Source organism: Asparagus officinalis, chromosome 8 (genome assembly GCF_001876935.1).
Source record: "Asparagus officinalis chromosome 8, Aspof.V1, whole genome shotgun sequence".
Classification (NCBI taxonomy): Eukaryota; Viridiplantae; Streptophyta; class Magnoliopsida; order Asparagales; family Asparagaceae; genus Asparagus; species Asparagus officinalis.
In genome coordinates, this window is record NC_033801.1 from 97,359,537 (window position 1) to 97,374,955 (window position 15,419).

The 15,419-nt window shown below is 35.4% G+C and overlaps 1 long non-coding RNA gene across 1 annotated transcript; it reads right to left on the minus strand.

The window, feature by feature from the left end:
* Positions 14,186 to 15,009, minus strand: LOC109820543. Its single transcript, XR_002241893.1, has 2 exons — positions 14,912 to 15,009; positions 14,186 to 14,432 (listed from the first exon to the last, which is right to left on the minus strand). It is a non-coding gene; the product is annotated as an uncharacterized LOC109820543 (long non-coding RNA).

The following is a 15,419-nucleotide window of genomic DNA, read 5'->3' on the forward strand; positions in this document are numbered from 1 at the left end:
TGATCATTCGTTTCAAGGAGTTGGGACTTCAGTTAGAGGATGATCTGATAGTTCATTTTGCAATCGCTTCTCAACTAAGAAAATTTGACACTTTAAGATAAACTATAGTTCTCAAGACAGGAAATGAGACTTAAATAAGCTTATTGTTGTATGTGTTGCTGAAGAAGAGCGGCTAAAAATATGAAAAGCTGAGATGGCAAATCTACCATATTGCAAGCTTGGACCAAAGAAGGCATGAAATAAATCCTTCAAGAATCAAGGGCACAATAAGGGGAAGAAGTCTTTCGGCAATTTTTTTACTGTTTCTAGCACTTCCTTAGCAAGTGAAAAGGTTGAATGTTTCTTCTGTAAGAAACCTGGTCATATGAAGAGAGACTGTCTAAAGTATAAGAAGTGGTTGAAGAAGAAGGGAGGTATGGATTTAGTTCATGTTTGTTGTGAAATAAATTTAGTTGATGTTCCTTCAAGTTCTTGGTGGATTGATTATGGTACCTCTGTGCATATTTTAACTTCATTACAGGGAGTAATCCACAGACGGAAGGCAAGGGCAAATGAGTAGCTATTTTTGGGAAACTCACAGCCTTTGGAGATGAAGCTTGTTGGGACTTTAAGTCCGCGCTTGGATTATGAAGTTTCCTTAGTTTTATCAGACACTTTCTATGTACCTTCTATGAGAAGGAATCTTATTTTAGTTTCTAGACTTTTTGGATCTGGTTATAGCTTTTTTTTCAAGAATAATTCTATTTCTATCAGAAATGGTTTGGATGTTATCGGACATGGTTTCTTAATTGACGATCTTTATAGATTAAATATGGATGCATCTTTTCTTTCCCCTCTATGTATGTCTGTGAATTTATCTTCTTCTGATATAAAGCATCCTAGGCTTAATAGCAATTCTTCCATACTCCAGCAGTGGAGATTAGGACATGATTCAAGAAAGCGATTGGAATCCTTAGGAAAGTATGGTGTTCTTCAACAGTTAAATTTCTCTAATTTTGGTACATGTGTTGACTGTATCAATGGAAAGATGACTAAATTGAGAAAATTTGAAGCCTCCGGGAGTGAAGGTCTCATTGACCTTATTCATACAGATATTTGTGGACCTTTTCCCACTTTCTCTCATGTTGATCATTGATACTTCATCTCCTTCATAGATGATTTTTCGCGATATGCCTATGTTTTTCTTCTTCACCACAAATATGAGGCACTGGATGTTTTCAAGATCTTTCAAGCTGAAGTTGAAAAATAGTTAGAAAGAAAGATTATATCTATGTGTTCTAATCGAGGTATGGAATTCTATGGTAAAAGCGATCAGGACGGCATAAATCATTGTCCCTTCATTAAGTACTTGAGGTCACAAGGCATTGTTCCTCAGTACACTCTCCTAGGTTCTCTGCAGCAAAATAGAGTAGCTGAAAGAAGAAATTGTACTTATCAAGATGATGTTCAAAGCATGATGAGTCATTTAGATTTGCCTGGAAGTTTTTGGGATGAGGCATTGAAGACAGCTGTATATATCATCAATTATCTCCCTTATAAAATAGTATCGGAGACCACGTTCAAGATTTGGACTGGTAGGGATCCTAGTCTTGATCATTTGTGTGTTTGGGGATGTCCAACAGAGGCACGGCTTTATAATCCATACATTAATAAATTAGAAGCCGAACAGTGTCGTGTCACTTTATCGACTATCTTACAAGTGTTGGCCCTATGGTTTTGATGATGATTTGTCAAACAATTTATAGCTAATTTGTTTTCTTGTTTTTATGGTTTGTTCTTCTCTCTATAGGTAATTCAACACCTGACAATCAAGAGTTAAAGATTCTAGTTCATGTGTGTGCATTCACCTAGGTATAAGAGTAGTTTGCTTATGTATATTGTATGATTATATTTAAGCTCAATATGTAAACACAACACAAGTTTGACTTTTTCTATCATACAAATAATTTTTTATCAAACTTTGTTACAATAGCTTTTATTTCATGTTTACATCTCTTTCATACTTCATAATATATATATAATGTATGCATGATATATATATACACAAGTTTACAAGCCATAGTTCAATTTTTGTGTTCACGAAAAACAGGTTTTATGAACTCTTTTAAAAAAAAGTGAGTTTTCACAAAAGAAAATTGCATTTCCAAAAATTCCTTTTCAAACATGTTTATTTTATCATTTAGAAACTTTTCCTAAAGTTTTACTAATTTTAGAAATGATTTGATATTTTTAACAAATTTTCCAAATCAGCCAAAAACCTGTATTTCAGTCTGTATCAGTTTGCGGTCGACCGCCACGGTCGACCGCCAGTAGTTCATTTTCAAATTATGCCTTTTATTAGATCGTGGTTGATCGTGATGGTCGACCGTGGCTCATCCAGATACTTTCACGGTCGACCGTCACGGTCGACCGCCTGTGTTTTCAAAGCTGTTTACTGTTCTTTGTGATTCGTGGTCGATCACTAGTTTCTCACGGTAGACCGTTGAACTGATGATTGCTTTCCAATGGTTATTTTCTGATTTGATTCTCTGGGGCTATTTTAGTCTTTTCAATGTTGTTTTGGCTGATAACTTTAGTGGGTATAAATACCCCAGTGCCTTCCTCTTTCAATAACTAAGAGTTTTGTTTTTACAGTGAGTTTTTAACAAAAGATTAAGAGTTGTTTAAGAGGTCTGTTTCAAAAGAAGTTTTCTACAACAATAAGAGGCTTTCAATTCCAACAGAGCATTTTATCCTCATCATCCACTATAGTTCTTCTTGTCTATTGAGAAGTTTTCCTAACTCATCTTTTCATATAGCTTATCATTTCATATCTTAGCTATATTTATTGAGTTGCATATTTTTCTATTCACTGTTATCATACACATTGTATTGAGCTTATAATATTTTCATACAATATATTGTTGGGTAGTGGTGTGTTATTTAGTGAGAGTGAGCTTCATTGTGTTCTCATTTATTATCGAGAACAAATCATTGTATTTAACATTTATTATGAGTATCACTTGTAATACACTTGTACACCAAGAGAAGTGTGAGGCGTGAGACGGGGTCGAACCCAAAAGAAGTGGCGTCGGTTGACGAACCTAGGGAGAGGTTGTATCCGAGCACTTGAGGAGGAGGACACGGGCTAGTTTACTACACTTAGTGTGGAAAGTGTGATTGCATAGTGTTCGTTGTGTGAGAGTTTTCGGTAAACTTGTAAACCGAGTGTGTAGAAGTTCTGGCTTCCAAACCGGATTGTAATAGTGGAGATCTCCTCGAGGTGAGAAGCGGGAACGTAGGTCGTGGTGACCGAACCTCGTAAACATATCGTGTGTTTGTGTTTTACTTAGCGTATATTTTATTTTTGCTTATTCATATCATTCTTGTTCATATCCATCTCATATATTTCTTGCAAGAACAAATTAATCAATATAATTTTAATTGGCATTTAATAAGGATTAGATTAGCATAAGATCCTAATCACCCCCCTCCCCTTTAGGGTCTAACAATTAGTATCAGAGCTTGGTACTCTTTGATTTAAGGTCTAATCGCCTTGAGTTAAAGATCCAAGTTATTGTTTTTATGCTAATCTAGTTTTGATTGCATTTTGCTTCTTACATATAATCATTATGGATATGTATGATGCATCTAGTCTAGGTTATGCTATTAATATTTCTCCTCATTTGGATATCTTTCATTATGCTCAATGGTGTGTTAGATTTAAACTTTTCGTTCAATCTAAACAATTCGATTTATGGGAAATTATTCAGGATGCTTATATTGCTCCCACTTCGGAAAAATCCAAGTGTAATAAAGATGATAAAAGAATGTTTAATATGAATAAGCTTTTGTTAGAATATTTGCTTAGTGCTTTTCACTCATCCTTTTCTAATAAATTTGTTCATTTTGATAGTGCTTACACCTTATGGAAATTTATTGAAGCACATTAAGGGGACTTGGAGGCTATTCAACAAGCGTTAGAAAATTCCGCTTCGAGTTGTAAAGAAGTCTCATCTCCATGTACACTATCACTAGGTGATAACCCTAGTGAGGTATGCGAGCTTGACAACGATGATGTTATTACTTTTGATGAGCTTGCTCTTGAGTTTAAAAAATTATACAATTGCTATATTGATGTAAAAAGTAAGTATGTTAATATAAAATCCATTCATGAAACACTAGTCACTAAGTTTGATTTCATTGCAAATAAAAATATAATTCTTAAAGAATGCAATAAAAATTTGAGATTAGAAAAAATGCTAGGTTGCTTCATGAAAAATGTGATACCATGTTAGAAGTAGATAAATTAAAATCTATGATAAATAATCATGTTTATCCTACTTCTAATAGCAATACTTGTATGCACAATAATGAGTTGAATCAAATGAGAAAACGAATATCTACCTTGGATTCAACACTAAACATTTGTATTGCTAATAACAAAAAGCTTATGGATTTGTGTGCAAAGTTCAATGATAATTCTTTGAAGAAACCTATTCACTATGCACACATGTATGACCAAATTCACAAATATTCTATTTGCGGTTTTAAAGGCCATGTAGCTCAATTTTGTCATAATGCACAAAAGCTTGATAAGCTTATTCATAATTGTGCATCCCATCAAGCTTCTTCATGACATACACATGTACACACACATAGTGTAAATTATAAACATGCTCATGTGTACAAATATGATTATTGTGGTCATTTTGGTCATTTGGCCATGTTTTGTTTTGATTTAAAAAGAAATTCTCGTTTGTAAAATAATTACGAAAAAAAATCTATTTTTGCAAATGAACCACGTGCACATCATTTAGGTCAACGCAAACCATTCAAACCCCTACATTGCACAAATTACAATCGCATGGGTCATATTTACGATTTTTTGTTTTGACCGTATCGGTGCACAAAATACGCCCAAGCGGGTTCATAACCCTAGGGCCTTGGATTTACATGATAGGGGTCATGTCCCAAATGTTATTGGTACCAAAATGATTTGGGTACCAAAATGAGTTTTATTTCATAACTATTATTTTGTTTTTGTTTTATAGTTGTTTTTGAGCTTTGATGCTGATTCTGTTTTTATTAAGTTAAATAAAACATTTTTTTGTATTACTAGCTAATAGGTTTTATATATGTATAATATCCTATAAAACAAGTTTTTCAAAAAGATCCAAAATGAAAATTCTCTCAAAATCCAGGTTTAAACAAGTTTTGCTGTTATTTTTCTCATGGTCGACCGCCACGGTCGACCGTAAAAGTTTCTGCTTCTGAGAATAGTTTCTTTGACTGTCACGGTTGACCACCACAGTCGACCGCAAGAGATTTTTATAGTTTTCTTATCGGGTTTTGGTTTTTATTTACTAACTGTTTTAAACCCGAATTTCTTACCACCATTGATCCTATCTTGTGAGCTGATCTAGGTCGTTGATCTTTCTTTTCTTATTACCCGACCCTCTCTATTCCTCTCAATCGAAATTTTCCGCCAAATCTGCGATTTTCTCCCACAGTCGCCCATTACTCTCGTCGATCGACCGTGGCTCTTTCTCATTAATTTCGTTGGGGATTTGCTTGGGTAACTCCTCTCCCAATCTTGTTTTATTTCTCTATTCTAGGGTTTCATTATCATTTCTAGGGTTTCAGTCTCAATTTCTGTTTAAATCTTATCTCTCAAACCCTATTATTGATCTCATTTTGATATAATGCCTCCTAGAGAGAAATCTAAATAAGATACTGGTTCTTCATCATCTGTTGCCTCTAACTATGAGGATTTTCTACTTTTCAAATCCCTAGTTAAGAAGTATAGAGACCTTTGTAAGTTAAAAATTCTATCTGGTAGGTACATCAAATATGAGGAATTAGCCATTTATAATATTCATAAAATTCTATCTGCTGTTGGGTTGCATAATTTGTTAAATGTGGAACGTAAGGTTCCCTATTACCCATTTCTTGTTTATCTATTTTATGCAAACCTATCTTTTTCATCTTTAGCTGATGGACTTCAAACCATCAATACATCTGTTAAGAATGTTCCTATATCATCTGCTGACGAGCTTGCGGGAATCGTTAAGATCCCGTCAAGTGATGTTGAGCTCATGTCTATTGAACACACCGATCAGGATGTGAACGATATGTTGTTTAAGCCCGGTTGCTCTTATCCTATGAACAACAATTCTCTTAATCCCACAACCAAAATCATAGCACGAATTGTTGCTCAGCATCTCATTCCTAAGATCGGTAGCTTTGATCATTTTGCTCCTGATAAAGTCAATGGTGTGTATGCCATTTTGGCCAAGATAAAAGTGAATTGGGCAAATGTTTTTCTTAAAAACATGGCATGCAAGCATTTCAAGTTCCTCCTCTTTGGTTGTTTCATCACTCTTATCCTTCAACACTTTAGTGTTGATTTGTCTCATGAAACCAAAGTTGATCCAAGAGAGGAGTATTTTGATAGAGTTTCCCTCTATCGAATGCATCTTTCAGACTCTTTATCCTCTGCTCCTGCTAAACCATCATCCTCTCGTCCTCATTCTAGAGCTTCCACTATTTCAGCTTCTGAGGTCTTAGATCGTGTGGATCGTCTTAAGACTCAGGTCTCGAGCATTTAGAAGGATGTTAGGACTCTCCTTAGCTATTAGCGTCAGTCTCTTGGGATTCAGGATCCCTCTTTCAGCTCTGACACTAGATCTGAAGAGGGCTCTGAAGAAGGATCTGCTTCTGGTTCGGGATCTGGCTTTGCATCTGAATCTGATGATGGTGGTGATTGATACTTGTTGTTTATGGATTTATGTTTTGTAGAACTGAAACTGGATATTTAACTTTTATTCTGAAGTTGTAATAACTTTATGGTTTGCGTTTGAAAACTATGTGATCTTGTGGAACTATTTCTGTTTATTGTTTATGGTTTGCGTTTGAAAACTATGTGATCTTGTGGAACTATTTCTGTTTATTGTAGTTATGATAGCTTATGACTATCTTTACTATTTCTGTTTATTGTAGTTATGATAGCTTATGACTATCTTTTTATGGTTTTTAGATCCTCTGAACATTGTATTGTGAAAACAGGCTGTTAAGAATGCTATTTGTGTTAAAAATTTTGTTTTGCTTTTGATTCATATGTTTATGGATGTTTATGGATGTGTATGGATGGTTATGGATGTTTAGCTCCCATATATGTTCTTTTTATGTCATTTATGCAAATTGACAAGGGGAGTATTGGCCATACATTTGTTTATAATCTGTGCATGAATGCTGGGGGAGCATTGCTCCTATTTTTCCCTTTTTGATGTTGTCAAAGGAGGAGAAAAACCACATGTTGTGTTTGGTTTATTGGTTTATTCATATTGATGGAAAAACTACATGTAATGTTAACGTTTGGTTATATGGTTTATTCATATTATTCATATGGTTGATTTATTCATATGTAACTACATGATTCATATGCTTGGTTTATTTGGTTTATTCATATAAATTTCATATCACTAAATAAATTGTTTGTCATCATCAAAAAAGTGGTAGATTGTTGGCCCTATGGTTTTCATGATGATTTATCAAATAATTTATAGCTAATCTATTTTCTAGTTTTTATGGTTTGTTCTTCTCTCTATAGGTAATTTAACACATGGCAATAAAGAGTTAAAGATTCTAATTCATGTGTGTGCATTCACCTAGGTATAAGAGTAGTTTTCTTACATATATCGTATGATTATATTTAAGCTCAATATGTAAACACAAGTTTGACTTTTTCTATCATACAAATGATTTTTCATCAAACTTTGTTACAATAGCTTTTATTTCACAAGTTTGACTTTTTCTATCATACAAATGATTTTTCATCAAACTTTGTTACAATAGCTTTTATTTCATGTTTACATCTCTTTCATACTTCATAATATATCAAACTTTGTTACAATAGCTTTTATTTCATGTTTACATCTCTTTCATACTTCATAATATATATATAATTTATGCATGATATATATACACAAGTTTACAATCCATAATTCAATTTTTGTGTTCACGAAAAACAGGTTTTATGAACTCTTTTCAAAAGCAGTGAGTTTTCACAAACGAAAATTGTATTTCCAAAACTTCATTTTCAAACATGTTTATTTTATCATTTAGAAACTTTCCCCAACGTTTTACTAATTTTGGAAATGATTTGATATTTTAAACATATTTTCCAAATCAGCCAAATACTTGTATTTCAGTCTGTATCAGTTTACGGTCGACCGTCACGGTCGACCGCTAGTAGTTTACTTACAAATTATGCCTTTTATTGGATCACGGTCGACCGTGACAGTCCATCGTGGCTCATCTAGAGACTTTCGCCAGTCTACCGCCCATTTTCAATGGACCGTCTGTGTTTTCAAAGTTGTTTACTATTGCTTTGGTGGCTTCGCGGAATCGACCGGGCGGAGTTTCTCACTGGATCGACGCCGAACTGATGATTGTTCTAACGGCTACTTTCTGATTTGATTCTCTGAGGCTATTTTGGTCTTTTTAATGTTGTTTTGGCTGATGTCTTGAGTGGGTATAAATACCCTAGTGCCTTCCTCTTTCAATAACTAAGAGTATTGTTTTTACAGTGAGTTTTTAACAAAAGATTAAGAGTTGTTTAAGAGTTGTTTAAGCTGATTTTGTTTGTCTGTTTCAAAAGAAGTTTTCTATAACAAGAAGAGGTTTTCAATTCTAACTGAGGATCTTATCCTCATCATCCTTTACAGTTCTTCTTGTCTATTGAGAAGTTTTCCTAACTCATCCTTTCATAGAGCTTATCATTTCATATCTTAGCTATATTTATTGAGTTGCATATTTTTCTATTCACTGTTATCACACACACTGTATTGAGCTTATAATATTTCCATACAATATATTGTTAGGTAGTGGTGTGTGATTTAGTGAGAGTGAGCTTCATTGTGTTCTCATTTGTTATCGAGAACAAATCATTGTATTTAACATTTATTGTGAGTATCACTTGTAATACACTTGTACATCGAGAGAAGTGTGAGGCGTGAGACGGGGTCGAATTGTGAGTATCACTTGTAATACACTTGTACATCGAGAGAAGTGTGAGGCGTGAGACGGGGTCGAATCCAAAAGGAGTGGCGTCGGTTGACGAACCTAGGGAGAGGTTATATCCGAGCACTTGAGGAGGAGGACACGGGCTAGGTTACTACACTTAGTGTGTAAAGTGTGATTGCATAGTATTCGTTATGTGAGAGTTTTCGGTAAACTTGTAAACCGAGTGTGTAGAAGTTCCGGCTTCCAAACCGGATTATGATAGTGGAGATCTCCTCGAGGTGAGGAGTGGGGACGTAGGTCGTGGTGACCGAACCTCATAAACATATCGTGTGTTTGTGTTTTGCTTAGCATATATTTTATTTGTGATTATTCATATCATTCTTGTTCATATCCATCTCATATATTTTTTGCAAGAACAAATTAATCAATATAATTTTAATTGGTATTTAATCGGGATTAGATTAGCATAAGACCCTAATCAACCCCCTCTAGGGTCTAACAGCAAGATCTATGGGCTACAGATTCTATTGTTCTTCTTGGTCTATCCAATTCTTTGAGACACAACATGCTGAGTTTTTGGAAGACCCTAATACTTCTTCATAACATCGTGGTCTGAGTTTTGAGGAAGTTTTAAAAGATAAGAAGTTGCTTTCGGTATTAGATGTCATCTCTAGATTCCCTACTCTTCCAGATAGCATTCCACCTCCTCCTCCAGTTCAAGAAACCTTTGTATCTGCGAAAGAGCCACAACCTATTAGAAGATCCTCTAGAGTCAGAAGATTTGCCATACCTGATGACTATGAGGTCTATCTTCAAGAAAGTGGATGCATTGATCCAGAATCCGATGATCCCTCATCATACTCAGAAACTAGAGAAAACATTCATGCATCTGATTGGCTGAAGGCTATAGAAAAAGAGCTTCAGTCAATGGAAAAGAACTATGTTTGGGAGTTGGTACCTTTGCCAAACAAAGCTAGAGAGATGGAATGTAAATGGGTCTTCAAGACCAAAAAGGATTCTGAAGGAAACATTGAGAGATTCAAGACCAGGCTAATGGCCAAGGGTTTCAAGTAAAGAGAATGATTGACTACGTTGACACTTTTTCTCTAGTACTTAAGAAATATTCTCTCAGGATAGTTCTTGCTCTTATCGCCCATTTTGATCTTGAGCTCCATCAGATGGATGTCAAGATGACATTCTTGAATGGAGATCTGAATGAGGAAATCTTTATGGTGTAGCCTGAAGGGTTTGCAGTTAAGGAAAATCTAGTCTGCAGATTGAAGAAGTCAATATATGGTCTCAAATAGGCTTCTAGACAGTGGTACTTAAAATTTTATTAAGTGATAACATTAAATGGCTTCCAAGAGAATCCTGTCGATCATTGTATATACCTCAAAAATTAGTGGGAGTCGATTCCTCATTCTAGTATTGTATGTAGATGATATATTGCTTGCCAGCAGCGATATTCATATCCTATATTAGATTAAGGATTTTCTTTCAAGGCATTTCGATATGAAAGACCTAGGAGATGCTCATTATGTTTTGGGCATCAAGATCCATAGAGATCGGACTAAAGGCTTGTTGGGCTTATCTTAAAGGGCTTATATTAAGAAAGTCCTTTAGTGATATGGCATGAAGTTTTGTTCACTAGGTGAAGCCCTAGTTGTCAAAGGAGATATGTTCAACAAATCTCAATGCATGCGAAATGAAGTTGAGCGTAGGCTCATGAAATCTTAGGAGTATGTCTCTGCAGTTGGCAGTCTAATGTATATGGTATCATGCATCAGGCCAAACATCAGTTATATCATGGGAATATTAGGCAGGTTTCAACAAAATCCTGGTGTAGCTCATTGGAAAGTTGTAAAGAAGGTTTTGAGATATTTGCAAAGGACCAAGGATTTCATGTTGGTCTACAGAATGTCTGAAAGTCTAGAAGTCGTCGGTTATTCAGATTCAGATTTTTCAGGATGTGTTGATAGTAGGAAATCAACATTAGGTTATATATTTCTGCTCACTGGAGGAGCAGTTTCTTAGAAAAGTGCCAAGCAGTCCTTAGTGACGACATCCACCATGGAGGCAAAGTATGTTGTTATTTTTGAAGCAACATTGCATGCCTCTTGGCTCAATAATTTCATCAATGAACTAAAGATGGTGGATTCCATTCAGAGACTAGTAAAGTTGTATTGTGACAATCAGACAGTCGTACAGTTTGTAGAGAAAAAGAACTTTTCTAGTAGGAATAAGCACATTAGTGTGAAGTACTTGTTAGTCCTTCATAAGGTTGAACAAGGATTGATTGAGGTTCCTCATTTGCCGACTCAGTTGACTATTGTTGATCCCTTGACCAAGAGAATTTCTTCAGGGCTTCTCAAGGAGCATGTCTCTAGTATGAGTGTTTTAGAGTCTTTCGATTCTGTATGATCAGTGAGATTTAGTTGTCGTAGTGATTTTGTCTTATTTTCAAGGATTATATTTTGGATTGCTTTGAACTCATAAAAAACTATTGTGCTGATTTTTTTTATATTAGCAGTTTGATATTTTCAAACATTGTGTTATTGGTCATTAAGTTAATCGTAAGAAAACTCGAATTAAAGATAGTGGTCCATAGAGTCATAAAGGTTAAAGTAAATAGACTCGTAAATTTGTGTAGAAGCTGAATGTGATTGGGCATCATATGTGAGGCTTTCGTTCTAGACCAAACGTGATGGTTTTCACATGACAGATGCCGGTAAAAGTTTCAGAACGGCATACACATTTGTGTATGTTGCAGAGGACACTTAAGGGCATACATCAGATTTGACCATAAGGGATGTACGACTCTATTACACTCTACTAAATCCACCATAAGGAAAATATCTTTAGAACATTAGCGGTACTAGCGGTTGGACCGTGGAGTGACCTTGTGCCATATTAGAGCATATAGTGTTTTCAGGATCAACTATTAGTGGTACTTTTGTTTTAAGGAAAATATTTCGAAAACTATCCTAATTAGAATTATGGCAACAAGTTGTTTTCTAAATAAATGGGTACGCACCCAACTTTAAAAGTTTTTGAAAAAATTAAAAGTTTTTTAAAATTAAAATGAGGTATGTTGTGCCAAGTGGCAGATTGTTGGGTTCGATTAATCCAACGAACCCATGTGGCCAAACCTACTCGATTTTGGATTTGATTTAAAGTTGCCATCGATTCAAGTTAGGATCAGGATGTTAACCACATGGTCTTGTTAGACAGTTTCATGTTTATCAAGTTGAGTGGTTATCTTGAATATCTAAAGGATATGATCGATCGGAATGTAATCCCACGGTTGTGATTAAACCATGATGAGTAGGGTTAATCATAAATATCTATTTAAGGGTGGGAGTCTCTCCTCTCAACCGTACGCAGAAAAGAGACCAAATTCCCATCGTTAGCTACGGGAGGAGAGAGGAGAAGACTTCCATTGTTTTTTCGACGGTGAATGGTAACTTTGATCTATATTTCTAGTTCAACTATTCATGTCTAGATAATTAAATTATCTGACAAAAAAAAAAACTCGGAAAGTCAATTTGCACAAATAGAGCTATAGCGGATCTATCTACAACTAGATTACACTGCATGGGGTCTATTTGTAATTAACTCTATAATAAATGATATGGTATCAGGTATGTGATTGGTTTGCACCTCAAGTGAAACACCCAGAACCGAACACGTTTTGCTTAGGGCAATGTAGAAGGACCAGAAAATTTTACTTTTACTCTTCAGACCTGACTCTAATTGGTTGTTCTTACCCTAGTATCTTTTCTTGTCTTCTTCTTCTCACGCATATTTTCAAACGAACCCCATCCTTTCTTGTCCTCTTCTTCATTCAAAGTTCAAACAGTCTACTGATAACAAGGAACAAAATGATTCACTAAATTACAAATTTGACTCTTTGCATAACTGCATTCATTTATGAATAAAAAATGCTTTATTTCTAATATTACGAAAAATCAAAATTATCATCACGATTTCTTTTTATTAGAGCTTGTTTGGCAACTCGCTCATTAACTTGGATAAGTCTACTTAGATAAGAGTGTAAAATGTATTTGATAAAAACTTTTGAAACCTTAAACTATTTTTTTTTTCTTTTTTGGCCCCAAGAAAAGGATCATTATCAATGTTACCTTCGGACCATTCTAACTTGGTTCAATCCTAGCCAATTAAAATCTTAAGGAGATTAGTGATAAGTTGTCAAACACACCTTTGTTCCTCTCATACATGCTAAAAGACAAGAGGAGTATTGTTACTCATCCTAAAGGGGCCCAAACATATTGCAGATGGATGCAGCAATAAAAGCCTCATCTCTGCAGATTTTTAATTCTGAACCATCACACATTAATTTGGCCAGCTACAAACATTTTGTACAAGAAAACATCAGATTTTAATTTTGAACTATCACACATTAATTTATCCAGCTACAAATATTTTGTACAAGAAAACTAAAACAAGAGAGCGAAAGAAGACACCTGAGCGCATGTGTTAAAATTAGAATTAAATCCTAACATTGTGTACTTCTGAAACAAGAGAAGACTTAATTAATTAATGTTTTCCAACAAATTTTAAATTCTCTCTCACTATATCCCAGCGGTTTTGATTAATTCTAATATTATTAGTATGAGTATGCTCTTAATAATTTGTTCTCATTTATAATTTGCATTTAAGATACATTATTTTTTCTAATTTTATTGAAAAATCTAAAAAGTAATAATTAATTTCTTTAAATTGGTACAAATTAAATGAGATAAAAGTTAACAAAATATTTTTAAGAAATTTGGAGTCTCTCTATTTCTTATTTTACATTAAAAATTGGGTTTGCCATATTAGACCTACAAAGCATTGTTAATTATATAATAAACATCTATATCGATCTTCATATTTCAAACATAAACTCCAGGGAAATATATTCATATTAGGAAACACTTTCCGAATTATATTTAACTATAGTTACTCTTTCTTTGTTGTTACGATTCGCGTGTCTTTTACTTTGAACTGTTATACCCTTGATGAAAGAAATAGTCAGATTCTGAGCTCGCGCACCTCTCCTTTCGCTCCACGTCTCTATCTAATTCTATAATTCATCATATGTTAAATAATAATAATTTTCATTAAAATTAGTCTTTCCACAGTAGAGACTACCCCAGTCTCTTGCCAACAAACCACATCCAAAACCAAAATGAGCTCTCACTTCACAATTAGTCAATATCTCTACATTTTCCAAACTTTCAAGTCCTACACCATAATTAATCAAGAAGACAGACAAGAAGCGAAAAAAGGTTTAAAAACGGGGAAAAAACCAGAAGAAGATTTCCCTTAAAAAACAGGAAGCCATAAAGCAAAAGCACAAATCAGTATGACTAGAACCCCATCTCTACTTCTTTACCCCGACCACGTCCATCACTGCACTGCTCCTGAAACAAACCCAAAAGAATCACATGAAAGTTATTAAAAACATCAAATAATTAGGTATTACAATTACAAAGATATACTGCTAAATATCAATCTAATCTTCGATTGGTAGTGCTCACTGTTGTTCTTGTGAGAATGACATTTTTGAGAAGGGTGTATTAATTGCAAATAACCTCACTCTTTTCATGAATTAGTAAAGAGTAAGCGCTAACGAAGAGTTGAAAGATACTAGTAGCACTAAAAGTAGAGTTGAGCTAAGCTATTATCGATAACATCCAGTACACAAATACTATAGATCTAAAACAAAATCCTTAATAATGGATTTGATCTACCATAATATACCCATTTGAAAGTTCATCATAAATCCAATACTACATGATCAAAAACACCTCAAATACAGCCCATGGTAAACACCATCACTAGGAAGTCAAAACTAATCATTAACTACAAACAAAACAAAAACCCACAAGCATTAAATTACCTGCGTACCCTTGCCGGGCCCCGGCTGATCAGCACCCTCCCTCTCCCCCTTCTTCCCATTCCCATAGTTCCCCGCCCTCTTCAGCCCCAGGAAACGTCGCCTCCGACCAGAGCGTACGACGCCACATTGGTGAGCCGCGCGTCATCGACTCACGGCGCGCGAGAGCACTCCTCGCCGCAGGAGCGTGACTCTGCTGCGGCGCGCGAGCCAGCTGCCGTCGCCGGGCCACCCGCCGCACCGCGCAGCAAGAGCACAAGCATGCGACCCTTGAAGAAGAGTTCGTCGGCGGCCATCATGGGCCGAGAGCCGGCAGAGGTGAACTCGAAGTCTGGGTCAGAGCAGATGCGGTCGTGGGTCGGGGCCGAAGGAGCGGGGTCGACGACGAAGTCGTTGGAGAAGGAGATTCGAGGGTGGGGGTCGGATGAGGGGTTGAACATGTTGATGCATGCTGTTGTTGGGTTATGAGAGGAGGGTTTTTAAATGGGTGTGAAGGAGGGGGAGGTGATTA